The following is a 19,553-nucleotide window of genomic DNA, read 5'->3' as shown; positions in this document are numbered from 1 at the left end:
AATCCGTATGTGAGGAGCAGAGTCCGTCATGACTATAAAATGAACAACGCAGGGTCCGTCATGACCATAATCTGAACCGTGTATTGTGGTGTTAGATTACATTAGGAACTTTATGTGTATTCCTATTTGTAATTGAGTTATGTGTATTTGTTGATGTTTTGGTATTGTCCGAGACGACGTGAAACTATATGTTTGGTGTATAATTGTGGATGATTGATTATGTGATAAATGAAGTATATGCATGATATATGAATATGCATGAATGATGGTGATGTATATGTATAATATATGATTATGCATGTTTTTATGAAGAAGTGTTTAAGTACCATTTACTTACACTTGTATATTTTGAGTATGTTATCTAACTCTCTTTTATGTGTTATGTGCTGGATCGTTGGGGGTCCAGATTTTACAGGATTTTGTGGTATTCGATGTCGAGTCGTCGATGAAGCTCCGCTCTGATTGTGACACGGGAAAGGGTTGTATTTAGACTATAGGGTCTTTATGACTTTCGATATTTATTTGTAAAATTATACATTTTGATAAATGATTATTCTGTATAAACACTGTTTTTACTAATTAATTACATTAGTATTATTTTGATAGAGGAGTGTAATACTCGAACCGATATTCAATAAATTAAATGTGATTTTCCGTTGCGTATTTTGAAAAAGAATTTTACTAAAGGTAGAAATATATAAATAATGGGTTTGGGTGTTACAGTTTTAAGATTAATTGCGGCAGTTTCTAAAAACCGCTGGTATCACGTTTAATTCGCGGAGGTTATTTTGCGGGAGTTTAGAACCCCTGCAAAATAGTAAATATGAATAAAAAAAATTAACAGAGATTTTTTTATTCAAATTATTACAATGCTCAAACATTCATAAAATATAGTCACAGTAGTACAAAATGTACAACAAATAAACATAAAATTCATAATTACCCAAATAAATTATTATATACTAATGTACCAAAAAAAAAATTATATACTAAATTAATATAAAAAATGAAAATAGTAAATACATAGATGTACATCACATGCCAAATAATTGATAATTCAGTACCACTAGATTTTATTGTAATATTACACTTTCTCCTTCAAGTTTCTCTCTCTGATGAGCCTCATCTTCCAACATCTTGTGAAGTTTTCACATCTCTAACTCTGATGATGCCTGCAGCTGTCACAGTGACTATATCCATGATGTAAAACTCAATTTTCAAAGTGCCTACCTTCAGAGCCATCTTTGCTTCTCCATAATAAAAATCTTACCCACTTGAGAGCAAAAGCAACTCATCAAAAATAAAAATCAGAAAAACTTCATCAAAGATGCAAAACCAGAACTTAAAGATATACTAAATTACTCTCACCTCCACCTTGATCTTGTGGAAAAAGTACAACACATAGTTAATTATAGTCTTACCCTCACCTCCTTGATCCTAACAACATATATGGTTCTGCCTCATGCTTCTAGCATTCATGGTCTTTTGAAGGCTGCACATCCAAATGATCAATCAAGTTTAAAAACTACAAAGTAGGAAAATGATTTATCACTAATATACTCATTTTATTCACACCAACAAAAGAAAAAATAACTTCAAATAAACACCTAGGGAAATTGAAGTTTGACATTATAAGCAGCCCAAAATCCAATTTTGGCTTCTTAATAGCATTCCAATATCAGTTCAGCATTAATGCTTCAAATTAATGACACACTCACATTTCAAATGACACATTGATTATAATTCCTGCAAATTAGATCATTAAAATTGATCAATCAAAGATGGTAGGCAATATAAGTTCAAGTAACAACATCCTAAACAAAGTGAAACATAAACATGTACGAACACAAATAAATATAACGTAGAAGGTTCCCTTGAAGATTGCTACATAGGATGCAATTAAGATAAAAAACTTCAATCCAAAAACCAGCACAATAATTGTAACATCTACTACATTTACTACACAAATTAATTCTAAAACAATTATTATTACTACCTATTATGCCAATGAACAATCTCATTCTGAACTTCGATATTAGAATCTGATGAACCACCATTAACTTGCAAAAATGAAGGGCAACCTGAAATAGAATATTGGAATTGTGAAATCACAAATTTCTTGAATGTTACAAACCAGCCAACGCCGCTTAGAAACCGCAAGAGTACAAATGAAGCCAAAATATTTATAGTTCTTTTTTTGTTGAGGCAAACATACTTTTGGACCGAAACTTAAGTTTGCAATGGAAATCCAAACATAGTATTAGCTATTGCTCCAAGTCTCCAATGTAAAAGTCCTCAATGATGTCAAAGACCTGAGTTGCATGTTGTGGCCTGCAATGAAAAGGTAAAAAACAACAATTAGAGTTAGATAAGTTATTAATAAAGGCAGGATTATGGAGAAGCCACCAATCATGAATGAGATTAAGCTTTGTTAAAAAGGAATCTCACACTATTGCCTTTTAAAATTGATATACAATTAATGTTGGAAGTGCAATACATTGTGATATTGTATGATAAAGAACATCACTCAATCTCTGGAACTTCAATGTAACTTTGTAAGATACAATACCACGTACAAAAACTCAACTTACAAGCAGATCTTCTCAACAAGTAGTAGAATATCCCAAAATTGTGAGGTTGTTACCTGAGGTTAAAGTTGTGCATACACCTACAAGGCTAAAAGTTTGAAAATAACTTAAGACCAGCTTCTCCATTTTAAAATCACATGGGCGTAGATTACAATTCCATCTGCACTGAACAAACACCAAATCATACTAGAAACACAAATAAATTATCAGCTAAACTACCCCTTTTAGGAGTGTAACAATCCATCGATCAATCCATAAATCCATTAAATTCCAAAAACTAAAAGGATAAGAGTAGAAAGAATGAGAAACATGTTACCTCAATCTCAGGCTCTAATGGCTCCTCCTCGTCCCTGTGTCATCACCATCGTTTAAATAATGGGAAATAGTAAATGAAGCACAAAGATCTAATTGCTTTGATATTTATATTCAACATAGAGAAACTAAAAATCAAATATATTTGTGTAATTGTTTATTTTGCACTATATATGCTTTGTGTAATTTTCTATGCCAAAACATAATTCTCTATGCCACATTACATCTCAAATTACACATTAATCTCAAATATATTGGCATAATTTGTATATTGGCATAGAGAATTACACATTAATCTCAAATTACACAAATAGATTTGATTTTTAGTAATTCTCTATGTGTAATTAGATCTCAAATTACACAAATGTAATTCTCTATGCCAAAACAGTGAAATTATGTACCACACATTAATCTCAAATTACTAACAGAAAATTAAGCAGTAAATATGAAACTCACTCGGTTAAAAAAAGTGGAAAAATCAGAAAGGGGAAAAAATAGTGATTTTTTTCCTCATAGTTACCTAATAATTTAAGAAAAATCAACCATTAAGAACTTTTATCAAACAGTTTATGTGCACTCGACAAAACTCAAAAAAAAAGTGAGAATGCTTAGCTCAAATGATTCTTTCTGCTGTTACTCCCTTCCTCTAACAATCAACCTTCAATCAACCAGCACTATATGCACTTATTCATCTAACCAGTCCTACAAAAAGCACACAGGATGCACACATGCAACATTTCAATCTTTTCAATGACAAATCAATTCACTCATACGAAGAAGGAAATCCTAAGTAGAGAAAAGTAAGAAACCCTAAGTTGAAATTGAAATGAAAAATGGATGTTAATGAAATCATAAATTGAAACCGAATAGAAATCATTAATAGAAACCGAATAGAAATCATAAATCGAATAGACATCGAGGTTAACGAAATCAAACAACACTTGATGCGTTTCCTTTTCTAACGAAATCAAACCTGGAAGTTGTGAGTTCACTAATTGAGGCCAGAGAAGCGGCGACGACGGCAGAGACGGCGGAATACTGAGTTTCGAGTAACACCGACGATGGAGTACTGAGTTTCGAGTGAGACGGAGGAGCGGTTTGTGAGTTTAGAGTGAGAGGGATGTTCTTCTCTTTTATTTTTTTTCTTTGTTGCGGTTTACAAAAATAAAAGTGGGAAAAGGAAAATAAAATGAAAATCAAAAAAAGCGCCAGGGAAAAAAGAGAGCGGGAGTGTAAAAATTACATTAATTGGAGTATTCTGTGGGGATTTTTGAAAATCCTTAGTAAAAAACCGCTACTAAAAGAAAAATTTATGCGCATCTCAATTTTGCAGTATTCTGCGGGGGTTTTGATAAACCGCCACTAAAAAACCGCCGCTAAAAGGCGAATTTTTTGTAGTGGTTCTAATATTATTTCACAACATAATCCTACGTAGCATGAGTTTAAATTTGCATTTACATTGCACATGCGATAACTCACGCTCCAAAGTTCGATTCGACAATCCGACGGTAGACGAAGGAGAGAACGTGATTCTATGATTGCAGCTATGAATTGAATTCGGAAAGAATGAGGTTAAGAATAAAACTTGATGATAACTTGAAATGATGAAGGGAACTAGCTTTGCATGAGTTTGGTTTTGTTTCGTGAAGGGAGAGTTTGACATTTACGTACCAATTTTTCTTTGTTTGCGGGGGAGATATATAAACTAGTAAGTAAAAGAATGAATATGAATTTGTGAAAGGAAAGAAGAGGTGTACGTATAAACAAGCAAAAGGGAGAGAGGTACTTGCTATAATCTCCTTCAAAACGTAGCATTATAAAAATGACAACTACTCATCATTTTGTTCAATCAATTTCACATTAAGAGGAAATGAATGTGTTTGACTAAGACCAATTCATTTAAATAGCATTGAATAAAAGATTAATAATTAATAATTAATATTTAAATATAATCTAATCATGGTCAATCATGTTTCACGTGGATAATATATTGGCAGGGCTTCCAATTTTGGCTTGGTCAAATGGATTTATCATCATCCTAAAACTAGTGCTAATTAATTTCCAAAACTTATAAATTAGTGAAGCAATAATTAAAACAAATATTATCACATCAAAAAATAAAATAAGAAAATGGAATATAAAATAATTACTTATATAGATTTTATTAATCAAATAACAAATCAATAAAATGTATGTATAAAATATTGGGGTGTTACATTATTACCCCCTTAAAAGAGTTTCGTCCTCGAAACTAGAAAATAAAAATTTTTGAGGTAAAATTTCCAAAATTGTTTATGTAAGGTACTCTTTTTTTATACGTCGACAAGAGTGTTTAAAAATGAAGAAGTGTTCGCTGCGCACTCTGACGTCCAACAAAGATAAAAAACATAAGTGGCAAAATGATTTGCAAAGATAAATTCATTTATGGATAATTTAAGTAAAATAGTCCAATATAGATAAAATAAAATACTAGTATGATAGAAATATAATCAGATACTCCTCAAAAGAAAATATTGTTTTAAAAAAAACAAATGGTATTGCACAACTGGAAGCATAGTTTCTAACATTTACAAATTCATTTGTTTTAAAAAGATCGTACAATAATCATCTTACGAAAATCACACTAAGAAACACCAAGAATAACAAGCACAAACACATAGTCACACATCAATCAAGACATTCGTTATACACAATCGCTCCCACCCCAAAAATATTTGTCCGAGGATTATTGCTCTGATACCAAATGTAACATCCCGGATTTTTATCCAAGATATTAGTTAGAATTTTACTTAGTTTGAAAACGTGCGGCTACTTCTTCTTTTTTTTTAAATAAAATAATTCTAAAGATAATTGAAATAGAATTCATAGAAATATAAACTTAATTAAAAATTATTTATTACATAAAATTCTCAATTATTACAAAAACCCAATTTTTCCCGTTCATACGCGCTTCAAGCATCACATTCAATCATGGCTTTCTCCTTGAGTACCTAAAATGTTGGTTGTAAGGGTCAATTTCCTGGTCCACATTGAATCATACTCACCACAAGAAAATGTTATAAAATAATAACAAAACACTTCACCTTATCGAAAATATAATTATTAATTTATTATAAAAACTTTTGGGTGATAAGAGTCACATATACAAACATAGGTATCATCTTATTGTTGAATGGCAGTAATAGACAAGGCAATATAATTACACATATTACAAATTGTACGGCAAAATCAAATGAAAGACGAGGAAGCAACGATCACCGCTTTACCATGGACTAACTATACTTTTTCTTTTCTTCCTTTTTCTTTTTCTTTGCTTTTATTATAATTGTAATAATTATTTACTATTGTATTTTTTTTCTCCCTTTCTATATGCAATGCAATGTGACTAAGACAACACTATATGAAATACTAATGATCCGGATAATAAATCTCATACCAATGAGAGAACCAGCCACACAGGCTAAAAGTAAACTAGCCACACAGGCTCAAGCCACACAGGCTAAAAGTAAAACCAGCCACACAGGCTAAAAGTAAACCAGCCACACAGGCTACCTAAATATACTCTGCTATACACATCATATATGATGCATGATACTCCACTTTCTTAGCAAGGCCGATTTCACCGAAACAACAATAAATCACTCTGATTTGTAACTACTTATTTATATATTCCAATTCTTAATTTCAACAAGTAATTGTATAATTAGCAACTACCAAACACAATACACATGGCATATATGAACTGAAGATTAATTTGCAAACATAAGCACATATCCATCAATTCAATTATCACAAGCTTATATGTACAACCGACGCACGAAATTATTTATTTACTTTTTATAAGGCTGATTCCATTGGTTCATTTTAAGTGGCAAAAGTTCTAATATTATTTCACAACATAATCCTACGTAGCATGAGTTTATGGGGAAAAAGCCCTTACCTCGTGTGCTTTCTTCCAATCACTATACTAGCTTAAATTTGCATTTACATTGCACATGCGATAACTCACGCTCCAAAGATCGATTCGACAATCCGACGGTAGACGAAGGAGAGAACGTGATTCTATGATTGCAGCTATGAATTGAATTCGGAAAGAATGAGGTTAAGAATAAAACTTGATGATAACTTGAAATGATGAAGGGAACTAGCTTTGCATGAGTTTGGTTTTGTTTCGTGAAGGGAGAGTTTGACATTTACGTACCAATTTTTCTTTGTTTGCGGGGGAGATATATAAACTAGTAAGTAAAAGAATGAATATGAATTTGTGAAAGGAAAGAAGAGGTGTACGTATAAACAAGCAAAAGGGAGAGAGGTACTTGCTATAATCTCCTTCAAAACGTAGCATTATAAAAATGACAACTACTCATCATTTTGTTCAATCAATTTCACATTAAGAGGAAATGAATGTGTTTGACTAAGACCAATTCATTTAAATAGCATTGAATAAAAGATTAATAATTAATAATTAATATTTAAATATAATCTAATCATGGTCAATCATGTTTCACGTGGATAATATATTGGCAGGGCTTCCAATTTTGGCTTGGTCAAATGGATTTATCATCATCCTAAAACTAGTGCTAATTAATTTCCAAAACTTATAAATTAGTGAAGCAATAATTAAAACAAATATTATCACATCAAAAAATAAAATAAGAAAATGGAATATAAAATAATTACTTATATAGATTTTATTAATCAAATAACAAATCAATAAAATGTATGTATAAAATATTGGGGTGTTACATTATTACCCCCTTAAAAGAGTTTCGTCCTCGAAACTAGAAAATAAAAATTTTTGAGGTAAAATTTCCAAAATTGTTTATGTAAGGTACTCTTTTTATACGTCGACAAGAGTGTTTAAAAATGAAGAAGTGTTCGCTGCGCACTCTGATGTCCAACAAAGATAAAAAACATAAGTGGCAAAATGATTTGCAAAGATAAATTCATTTATGGATAATTTAAGTAAAATAGTCCAATATAGATAAAATAAAATACTAGTATGATAGAAATATAATCAGATACTCCTCAAAAGAAAATATTGTTTTAAAAAAAACAAATGGTATTGCACAACTGGAAGCATAGTTTCTAACATTTACAAATTCATTTGTTTTAAAAAGATCGTACAATAATCATCTTACGAAAATCACACTAAGAAACACCAAGAATAACAAGCACAAACACATAGTCACACATCAATCAAGACATTCGTTATACACAATCGCTCCCACCCCAAAAATATTTGTCCGAGGATTATTGCTCTGATACCAAATGTAACATCCCGGATTTTTATCCAAGATATTAGTTAGAATTTTACTTAGTTTGAAAACGTGCGGCTACTTCTTCTTTTTTTTTTAAATAAAATAATTCTAAAGATAATTGAAATAGAATTCATAGAAATATAAACTTAATTAAAAATTATTTATTACATAAAATTCTCAATTATTACAAAAACCCAATTTTTCCCGTTCATACGCGCTTCAAGCATCACATTCAATCATGGCTTTCTCCTTGAGTACCTAAAATGTTGGTTGTAAGGGTCAATTTCCTGGTCCACATTGAATCATACTCACCACAAGAAAATGTTATAAAATAATAACAAAACACTTCACCTTATCGAAAATATAATTATTAATTTATTATAAAAACTTTTGGGTGATAAGAGTCACATATACAAACATAGGTATCATCTTATTGTTGAATGGCAGTAATAGACAAGGCAATATAATTACACATATTACAAATTGTACGGCAAAATCAAATGAAAGACGAGGAAGCAACGATCACCGCTTTACCATGGACTAACTATACTTTTTCTTTTCTTCCTTTTTCTTTTTCTTTGCTTTTATTATAATTGTAATAATTATTTACTATTGTATTTTTTTTCTCCCTTTCTATATGCAATGCAATGTGACTAAGACAACACTATATGAAATACTAATGATCCGGATAATAAATCTCATACCAATGAGAGAACCAGCCACACAGGCTAAAAGTAAACCAGCCACACAGGCTAAAAGTAAAACCAGCCACACAGGCTAAAAGTAAACCAGCCACACAGGCTACCTAAATATACTCTGCTATACACATCATATATGATGCATGATACTCCACTTTCTTAGCAAGGCCGATTTCACCGAAACAACAATAAATCACTCAGATTTGTAACTACTTATTTATATATTCCAATTCTTAATTTCAACAAGTAATTGTATAATTAGCAACTACCAAACACAATACACATGGCATATATGAACTGAAGATTAATTTGCAAACATAAGCACATATCCATCAATTCAATTATCACAAGCTTATATGTACAACCGACACACGAAATTATTTATTTACTTTTTATAAGGCTGATTCCATTGGTTCATTTTAAGTGGCAAAAGTTCTAATATTATTTCACAACATAATCCTACGTAGCATGAGTTTATGGGGAAAAAGCCCTTACCTCGTGTGCTTTCTTCCAATCACTATACTAGCTTAAATTTGCATTTACATTGCACATGCGATAACTCACGCTCCAAAGTTCGATTCGACAATCCGACGGTAGACGAAGGAGAGAACGTGATTCTATGATTGCAGCTATGAATTGAATTCGGAAAGAATGAGGTTAAGAATAAAACTTGATGATAACTTGAAATGATGAAGGGAACTAGCTTTGCATGAGTTTGGTTTTGTTTCGTGAAGGGAGAGTTTGACATTTACGTACCAATTTTTCTTTGTTTGCGGGGGAGATATATAAACTAGTAAGTAAAAGAATGAATATGAATTTGTGAAAGGAAAGAAGAGGTGTACGTATAAACAAGCAAAAGGGAGAGAGGTACTTGCTATAATCTCCTTCAAAACGTAGCATTATAAAAATGACAACTACTCATCATTTTGTGCAATCAATTTCACATTAAGAGGAAATGAATGTGTTTGACTAAGACCAATTCATTTAAATAGCATTGAATAAAAGATTAATAATTAATAATTAATATTTAAATATAATCTAATCATGGTCAATTATGCATGCATTCATCTCTATCATGTTTCACGTGGATAATATATTGGCAGGGCTTCCAATTTTGGCTTGGTCAAATGGATTTATCATCATCCCTAAAACTAGTGCTAATTAATTTCCAAAACTTATAAATTAGTGAAGCAATAATTATAATAAATATTATCACATCAAAAAATAAAATAAGAAAATGGAATATAAAATAATTACTTATATAGATTTTATTAATCAAATAACAAATCAATAAAATGTATGTATAATATATTGGGGCGTTACACTTTTAATATTATTCCATGCTCTAACATTTCATTTTTTTATGATGAATGGAACAAAGTGGTAGAAGATGAAATTATTGAAAAAGAAGTTGAGAGTGTTTTTGTAACTACTGAAAATGCCACAATTCCTATTGATAATGTTTCTTTTGCTTCTTGTGCTCTTGAAGTTATGTTTGATTCATTATCTCAAAGAGAAGTTATCAAAGAAAAGAGAAATTCCACATTTGAGAGAAAGCAATGGAAAGAAAAGCACACACTTTTTGCTAATTAAAATGGAAAGTTCTCTAAAGTAGAAGTTCTTACATATCATGGATTCTATAGATTTATTTTTGACCCAGGAGGTTATCAAGCTACAAATTCGAGGTCGAATTCTCTTGAAGAGGGAGGGAATGATGTGATCCTAAAATTCTATCCCTTAACAAGAAGAATTATTTCGGTCATGGAATAAAAAGAACCAAAGTTGAAGATTATCATCGAAGCATGTGATAGTGGAAAATGAAGAGCTCCTCCACTAGGCATATGAAAGTGGTGCACCAAGCAATCAAAGAGCACCACTATCTCTTCTTTTATTTTGCATTTTCCTTGTAATAATTCAGGCCCACTATCATGATAGTTAGTGGCTGAAATCCTTTTGTTTTCTTAGGAGTTACTTTTTGCTTATTACATCATCATAAGTCATTCCTATATATAGGAGGCATGTAACTCTTGCTAAAAAAGATTTTGGATTGAGTAAAAATATGAGATTTATTCTCTTTGGTTCTTTGAACCGTGATTTTTAGCTTATCGGCTCGCCGTGGCGCTAATCTTTGACTTATCGACCGGAGCCTCCATAGTCGGTTGTGGCGTTCTCACGACTTATCAATCGGATTTTTCCATCCCGATTGTGGCGTCTTTCCACCACCTTTATCATCACAACTCTTGTTTTGTTCCAACCGCTCCGCGACTCTCATCACTTATCGACCGGAGCCTCCATAGCCGGTTGTGGCGTCCTCATGACTTATCAATCGGATTTTTCCATCCCGATTGTGGCGTCTTTCCACCACCTCTATCATCGCAACTCTTGTTTTGTTCCAACCGCTCCGCGACTCTCATCACTTCTATTGGGGTTTTCTTCTCATTTTATCAAATAAAGAGCTTAAAACTCAACTCCTTTGTCTCCATTAACAGCCAACCTAACTGTGGTCTTTTTAGCTTGTACGCCTCTAACTTTAAAAAATTTAAAAATTCCTTCTTTCGGGTTCGTTGCGGTTAGCAACTCCAGACTTGATGTATGATGAGATTGATGAGCCCTTGTTTCCCTTCTACTAGACTGATAATCCTAGACTTATAAAGGGAACCATTCTTGAGAAGCTTAGTGAGTTTGAGAGGGAGACTGTGAGTTTTCTTGACTCTCACGCCCTCATGGATACCATCGAAATAATTAAATATGAAGGTGATAGTAATGCCTTGGAAGAATATTTGCGTAAGTAAAAAGTTCTTGCTTTACTTTTGATTTTGCTTTGCTTGAATTTCACCTCTTTAACAGTTTCTCTCCCCCTTGTATTGCAGAAAGAATGAGGACCGTTTCGCCTGCTGAAAGATTGGCGTTCTTGGTTAAGGCTCGCCAACAAAGAGCCAAATCTGATACTCCTGTTGCTGACCCCCTGGCACAGCTACAAATTGAGGAGGTTGTCACCAAAGAGGGGCGATGCAAAAAGAAGCATGATGCACGGATCGGCATTCAAATTCTTGGTAAAGAGAGATCTTCTGCTGAAGGCATTATCCAGCCCCCTCCAAAGAAGCAAAAAACTAAGGAAACATCCCAAGCTGTTGGGGGCGTCGACAAAGGAAAAGGTCACGCCACTACTAGCACCAGTACCTCTCAGCCTCCTCCATCACAAGTCCTGACGGACGCTAGTGCTTCGCCACTCTCTTGGGATTCCTTTGATCCTCTCGAGTTTATCTCAAGGGGAGTTACTATGGTGGGAGATATGACACGTTTCACCAACACCTCAGCAGAAGAGTTAAGGAAGAAGTCTTTGGAGTACGAGGTTAAGGGTACTCTTCTTAATTATCTGCTGTCATGCCGCCAGGAACAAGAGGTTTTGGATGCCAAAAACAAAATGAAGGCGGTGGATGACAACTTAGCTATTATTGAGAAAAGATATTCCGAGACAAAGGCTAAGCTGGAGGGGGATACCAAAAGTTTGAAGGAATCCCAAGAGAGTGAGGTGGAGAGGTTGAAGAGGGAGTATGAAGATAAACTGTCCAAGGTGAAGGAAAGTTATGTTGCTTCTGAGGCCAAACTCAAAGAGAACGTCGTTGCTCAGAGGCGAGCAAATCTCCCAGCTGATCAAGGAGAAAGATGAGGCGGTGTTTACTGTCGGGACACTAGGTGAGGAGAAGGCTAGTGTAACACCCAAACCCATTATTTAAGTAATTCTACCTTTATTAAATCTTTTTCTAAATACATGAGTCATGAATGACTCTATATACTATATACAACCCCCTTTCCCGTGTCACAATCAGAGCGGAGCTTCACCGATGACTCGACATCGAAAAACACGAAACCTGTGAATCTGGACCCCCAACGGTCCAGCACATAACACATAAAAGAGAGTTAGATAACATACTCAAAAATATACAAGTGTAAGTAAATGATACTTAAACACTTCATCACAATTCATGCATATTCTAATATCCTTTTAATTAGCATTAAGCTCTTCATTTACTAATATGGAACACTATCCAACCTTACTTCTTTATTAAGATAACACTATACCTTAATATCCTTCTTTATTAGAATAATATAATTCTAATATCCTTCTTTATTAAGTTGGTTAACACCTTAATATACTTCTTTGACATTTTAACAAACATCATCAACACAATCAACAACAATTATATTCCACAAATATAATCAACAATTCATCAACAAATCATTATTCATCAACAAGCAATCAATCATGGTTATAAATACTTAATTGCATGTTAGGATACCTTAAATCCATGTTACAAATGCCTAATTGCACTTTAAAACATCAACAAAACATGTTCTGCACAGTACTGGTCGCTTAGCGACGGCCTAGCGACGGCTGGCGAGCATAGGCAGTGCAAGGACAGCTCCTGGCGAGCGACAGCGAGCTGGTCGCTACCTGTTCGCTGAGAGAGGACCTAGCGAGGGCCTCAGGACAGCAACGGTCGCTACCTGTTCGCTGAGAGAGGACCTAGCGAGGGCCTTCTGACAGCAATGTTCAAACTTCGTATTTTTCACACCAAATCACCCAAAAATCACATTTTTCATGTTATAAATCCCAAATAAGTTTTATCTTAATGTACATAACACATATATAAACATAAAAGGACGAATAGATTCTCAGATCTACATCAAATGCATCGAAAAAGTAATGATTTGTCATTTTTAATCAAAAACTCATAAACCACAAAGTTCTTGATCAAACATCTACAAATTTCCAATTTTAACCCACAAAATCATTCATACTACATGATAAAAGTATATTAAACATGTTATGAACATTCTCTATCATTTTCTTTAAGAAAATAAACCAAGTCGGATTTCTCCAAAATTTGGCCTGAAAGATGGAAGACATATATACAATTAAACCGTATTATATATCTGGTGTGATCATACCAGCACTAATGCACCGGATCCCATCAGAACTCCGCAGTTAAGCGTGCTTGGGCGAGAGTAGTACTAGGATGGGTGACCTCCTGGGAAGTCCTTGTGTTGCACCTCTTTTTTCGATTTTTTTTTATTTAGTTTTCACCGTGTTATAAATTTTATCCTTCAATTTTTGGCGAGTTTAATGAAAAATATCGTGTTTTAGTCTACTTTCTCGAATTTCTCCAAAATTTGGCCTGAAAGATGGAAGACATATATACAATTAAACCGTATTATATATATGATGCGATCATACCAGCACTAATGCACCGGATCCCATCAGAACTCCGCAGTTAAGCGTGCTTGGGCGAGAGTAGTACTAGGATGGGTGACCTCCTGGGAAGTCCTTGTGTTGCACCTCTTTTTTTGATTTTTTTATTTCGTTTAGTTTTCACCGTGTTATAAATTTTATCCTTCAATTTTTTGCGAGATTAATGAAAAATATCGTGTTTTAGTCTACTTTCTCGGATTTCTCCAAAATTTGGCCTGAAAGATGGAAGACATATATACAATTAAACCGTATTATATACCAGGTGCGATCATACCTAGGGATGGCAACGGGCGCCCACGGGTGCGGGTTTGAGTAATACCAAACCCACACCCGAAATCAACACCCAAACCCAAACCCAAACCCAAACCTGTTCGGGTGGCAAAACCACACCCACGCCCACACCCATTGGGTTCGGGTTTTTTACACCCAAACCCAAACCCACAACGCATTTTGTACTACTTTGCAAATTTAAGCAAAACAAGGTAAATTTAAGCAAAAACAATGGAATTTAAACATATTGTCAATGACTTAGCAAAAACATAGGTTTAAAATTACAAGGGAATTTAAAATTACAAAATAGTCTTTCAAGAAATTAAATTACAACTAAACTAAAATTAAGTTCTTCCAACTTTCAAGCAAAATTCAAACACAAGCACTCCATCTTCATTCTTCAAGCTCTCTCAAATAGACACACCTGCTTGTTTTGTTCACATTAAGGTCATTAGTAATGTTATTTAAAGCAATATTAAAACAAGTTTTTTTTTTAAAAGCTAAATATATATATATAAGAACCAAAAGCACAAGAAGTGCTTAAGAAGTTACAAGAAAAAGAACAACAATAAGGCTGGGTAGATACAGACACGATGGAAACACAGGCCAACACAACTCTACCCACCTAGCAAAAACAGGGAGACAAGAAAGCTACAACAACAACAGCAAGATAAAACAAAAAGAGCAGTAGCAGGGGAACACCAACACAGAAACCAGAACAATATATTAAAACAAGTAGTGTTAGTGTTAAAGTTAATCAAAGCTAACCACAATACTCACCATGTTAAAGCATACAAACAACAACTTCTAATCTTCAAAATGGTAACCAAAACTGCTTTCCATCAATTCAGCTGTATTAAGAAGTAAATTAAAGTTAAATAAAACATCAAAGCCTAAAACTTTTACACCAAATGAAGTACAAAATACCTTCATCGTCAGACTCCATTTCATTCAACATAGTAGCATATTCTTGTGCAACTTTAGAAGTTCCTATATGTATATATCAAATGTAGAACAACAAAGAATAATTAGTTGACAATATTGAAAAATTATTTGACATACATTACTTTATATTGAATTAATAGTAGAAAATTTTACCATCATTCTCAGCAGCCCATAGCCAACTCCTAGCACACATCAAAGCCTCTACGGTAGTCCAGTTAAGTCGACTACGATGAGGACTCAATATTCGACCACTAGTACTGAAGGCTGATTCAGAAGCTACTGTAGAGATAGGAATAGCTAACACATCTCTTGCAATTGCTTGAAGTGTTGGATACACAGCTCCATTTACCTTCCACCAATTCAAAATGTCAAAATCTGGAGTTTTTTTTATAACTTTCTCCTTCAAATAATGATCCAATTCATATTTAACACTTGAACTTGTGTTTTCTGCAATCGTCTCAACGTATGCATAAAATTCATCTTCATCGTTAGCAACAACAGCAGTTGTACCAATGGATGGAGTGGTAGGTTGTGCATCTCTATGTTTCATCTGCTGATAATCATAAAGCAAACTATAACACAGCTCTTTGATTCTACTAGCTTGTTCACCTGAGTCTTGGCCATATAACTTAGGAAACCAGAAATCAAGTACAGCCATCTTCTTTGTAGGATCCAAAACTGCAGCAACTCCCATCATATCATGAACACCACTCCAATAAATTTGAAACTTTTCCATCATTTTTGTGGCCATCATCTCAATAACTGAATTAGAGGACTTCTTCCATTCCTCTATTGCCAACTTAATCTTACAAATCTTAGGAAAGTATAAGTTGGCAGTTGGATATTTGGTACCAGAAATCAACTCAGTTACTTCATTAAATAATTTCAAGCACCCACAAACATCCTTAGCAAACTGCCACTGTGAATTAGTTGGCAAACAAGTATATAAAGGGTCACATCGCTTAAAGCTCAACCGAATAAATACATCCTTGTATTCTATGGCAATATCAAGCATCTTATATGTGCTATTCCATCTTGTTGGACAATCTAAAGCTAACTTTCTAGTGCAAGCAATTTTCAATTGTCTAGCGGTATTTTCAAATTTTTCATACCTTTTTCCTGTGGCACTCCAAAATCCTACACTATCCCGGATTTTTTCCACCCCATCCTTAATCACTTGTAGCCCATCCTGAACAATTAAATTTAGGATGTGCGCACAACAGCGCATATGTAACAAAGACCCATCCCTTATCAATGATTCCAACTGCAACTTATTCTTAATTTTCTTAATCATGGAGTCATTTGTGCTACAATTATCTACAGTAATTGTACAAAGCTTTGAATCAATGTTCCATTGCAATAATGTGTCAACAAGTGCATCACCAAGTCTTTCACTAGTGTGTGGGGCTGGAACATAAATGAACCTAACATAATAATATTTACACTCATTAAGAACACAAAAAACAAAGATACAATTAAGTTATAAAATATAGACTTTGTTACCTCAAGATTCGACTTTGTAAAGTCCAAGAGCCATCAATATAGTGAGCCGTAACCGCCATATACCCTTTTTTTTGGTTGCTAGCAGTCCACATATCTGTGGTAATCGCCACTCTTCCTTGATGGCTATCTAACATCTTCATAGCACATTGTTTCTCAAAATCATAAACTTTCAATACCTCCTTCTTGATTGTGTTTCGAGTAGGAACTTTAAACAATGGTTGGAGAGCAACAAAGACTCTTCTAAGACCAACGTGATCCACAATTGATAGTGGATAATCATGCATAATAATAGCTTCAGCAATCAACTTCTTCACATTTTCTGGATTATAATTTCCAATTCCCAACTCTTCCCTTCCCTCTGAGATAGTAGGCATGATGAATGGTTGTCCTTTGTCATGCTTTCTTGTCTTGATAATTTTTTGAACACAACCCTTCAGATGTCCTCTCAAGTGAGTTGTTCCATTCGTTGAAGTGCCACTAAGTCGTTTCTTACACCAGTTGCATTCAGCCTTATCTAGCCCATTCACTTTAACCTTTGTAAATTCTGCCCACACACTACTTCTTAGCTTCTTTGATGCAGGTTCTAAGCTTGCATCAGATTCTTCTTGTTGCCCAACATCAGGTGGTGTCGGATTAGAAGATACCTCCTGAGTTGGTTGACTTGTACTGCCTTGTGTAGGATTAGATGTGGTTTCCGGGGTTGTGTTCACTATATCCATTTGACCTATTACCAAAAACAGCACACCAACAAGAGGTGGATATTAGTATAACAAGTGATTAGATGCAGTTGTTATTATAAGCATACAATAAGTTGATTTAGTTGTTATTATAAGCATACAATAAGTATACAATAAGTGATTATTTGCCGTTGTTATTATAAGCATACAATAAGTTGATTTAGTTGTTATTATAAGCATACAATAAGTTGATTTAGTTGTTATTGCTAGTACTGCTAGTAACTTAACATCAAAATTAAAAATCAGATACATGCGTCAACTAGAAAGAAAAATAGCAGGTTCATGAAACACAATTTAACTACATATAATTCATGAAACACAATTAGTTATTATAGTTCATGAAACATGCGTTATTATAAGCATACATATAATTTAGGGAAAATAAATTTAACTAATAAAAATCATGAAACACAATTACATGAAACAAGTTAACACAGGAACAAATTAGGAACAAATTTTAACCTATCTAACGAGGAATAGTTACAGAGGAACAACGAGAATAACAAGTTAGTAAGTTACAGAAGAACACGAAACAACTTACACAGTTACGAACAAAGGAACTGAGGAAGCAAGATGACAACGATGGAAGGAGGAGGAAGTAGAAAGGAGGAGTGTGCGGCGGAAAAGTCTTAAGAAGGATGGGTTTCTATGTTTGCCGTTCTGCTGCTGCGTGAAAAGTCTTAAGAAGGAGATTGTGCTGTGCGGCGGAAAAGTCTGAAGGAGATTGTGGTTTGTAAAAACCTAATTTTACTTTTACACATATATATATATATGTGGGGGTATTTAGGTAATTTTAACATGTTTCGGGTGGGTGTATGGGTTTCGGGTGTGGGTTTGAGTGATACCAAACCCACACCCATATTTTCGGGTGTCACCCAAACCCAAACCCAAACCCAGTCAATTCGGGTTTCGCCCGTTGACTTGGGTTTGGGTTCGGGTGGGTCTCACGGGTTTGGGTTTTTCTGCCATCCCTAATCATACCAGCACTAATGTACCGGATCCCATCAGAACTCCGCAGTTAAGCGTGCTTGGGCGAGAGTAGTACTAGGATGGGAGACCTCCTGGAAGTCCTTGTGTTGCACCTCTTTTTTCGATTTTTTTTATTTTGTTTAGTTTTCACCGTGTTATAAATTTTATCCTTCAATTTTTGGCGAGATTAATGAAAAATATCGTGTTTTAGTCTACTTTCTCGGATTTCTCCAAAATTTGGCCTGAAAGATGGAAGACATATATACAATTAAACCGTATTATACACTTGATGCGATCATACGAGCACTAATGCACCGAATCCCATCAGAACTCCGCAGTTAAGCGTGCTTGGGTGAGAGTAGTACTAGGATGGGTGACCTCCTGGGAAGTCCATGTGTTGCACATCTTTTTTCGATTTTTTTATTTCGTTTAGTTTTCACCGTGTTATAAATTTTATCCTTCAATTTTTTGCGAGATTAATGAAAAATATCGTGTTTTAGTCTACTTTCTCGGATTTCTCCAAAATTTGGCCTGAAAGATGGAAGACATATATACAATTAAACCGTATTATATATCTGGTGTGATCATACCAGCACTAATGCACCGGATCCCATCAGAACTCCGCAGTTAAGCGTGGTTGGGCGAGAGTAGTACTAGGATGGGTGACCTCCTGGGAAGTCCTTGTGTTGCACCTCTTTTTTCGATTTTTTTTTATTTAGTTTTCACCGTGTTATAAATTTTATCCTTCAATTTTTGGCGAGTTTAATGAAAAATATCGTGTTTTAGTCTACTTTCTCGGATTTCTCCAAAATTTGGCCTGAAAGATGGAAGACATATATACAATTAAACCGTATTATATATCTGATGCGATCATACCAGCACTAATGCACCGGATCCCATCAGAACTCCGCAGTTAAGCGTGCTTGGGCGAGAGTAGTACTAGGATGGGTGACCTCCTGGGAAGTCCTTGTGTTGCACCTCTTTTTTTGATTTTTTTATTTCGTTTAGTTTTCACC

General features: G+C 34.1%; 1 long non-coding RNA gene and 6 other non-coding genes across 12 annotated transcripts; 6 read left to right on the top strand and 1 right to left on the bottom strand.

The window, feature by feature from the left end:
* Positions 1–834: 834 nt before the first annotated feature.
* On the bottom strand, positions 835–8,336 carry LOC123909396. 6 transcript variants are annotated; one of them, XR_006809891.1, is made up of 7 exons: positions 6,841–7,402; positions 2,905–2,938; positions 2,645–2,753; positions 2,216–2,331; positions 1,997–2,081; positions 1,608–1,746; positions 902–1,492 (listed from the first exon to the last, which is right to left on the bottom strand). It is a non-coding gene; the product is annotated as an uncharacterized LOC123909396 (long non-coding RNA). The 6 variants fall into 6 exon arrangements; XR_006809890.1 differs by having other exon boundaries at positions 2,645–2,748; XR_006809888.1 differs by lacking the exon at positions 6,841–7,402 and having other exon boundaries at positions 835–1,492; positions 2,645–2,748; positions 2,905–3,140.
* Positions 8,337–13,798: 5,462 nt separating this feature from the next.
* Positions 13,799–13,917, top strand: LOC123912234. The gene has a single exon (XR_006811129.1). It is a non-coding gene; the product is annotated as a 5S ribosomal RNA (ribosomal RNA).
* Positions 13,918–14,084: 167 nt separating this feature from the next.
* Positions 14,085–14,203, top strand: LOC123912293. The gene has a single exon (XR_006811189.1). It is a non-coding gene; the product is annotated as a 5S ribosomal RNA (ribosomal RNA).
* A 4,332-nt stretch (positions 14,204–18,535) lies between these two features.
* LOC123911847 lies at positions 18,536–18,653 on the top strand. The gene has a single exon (XR_006810760.1). It is a non-coding gene; the product is annotated as a 5S ribosomal RNA (ribosomal RNA).
* A 171-nt stretch (positions 18,654–18,824) lies between these two features.
* Positions 18,825–18,943, top strand: LOC123911837. Its single transcript, XR_006810750.1, has one exon. It is a non-coding gene; the product is annotated as a 5S ribosomal RNA (ribosomal RNA).
* Positions 18,944–19,113: 170 nt separating this feature from the next.
* LOC123912517 lies at positions 19,114–19,232 on the top strand. The gene has a single exon (XR_006811402.1). It is a non-coding gene; the product is annotated as a 5S ribosomal RNA (ribosomal RNA).
* Positions 19,233–19,399: 167 nt separating this feature from the next.
* LOC123912292 lies at positions 19,400–19,518 on the top strand. Its single transcript, XR_006811188.1, has one exon. It is a non-coding gene; the product is annotated as a 5S ribosomal RNA (ribosomal RNA).
* Positions 19,519–19,553: the final 35 nt, after the last annotated feature.

Source organism: Trifolium pratense, linkage group LG2 (genome assembly GCF_020283565.1).
Source record: "Trifolium pratense cultivar HEN17-A07 linkage group LG2, ARS_RC_1.1, whole genome shotgun sequence".
Classification (NCBI taxonomy): domain Eukaryota; kingdom Viridiplantae; phylum Streptophyta; class Magnoliopsida; order Fabales; family Fabaceae; genus Trifolium; species Trifolium pratense.
The sequence above is the reverse complement of the archived record's forward strand: the minus strand, read 5'-3'. Positions and strand labels throughout refer to the sequence as shown.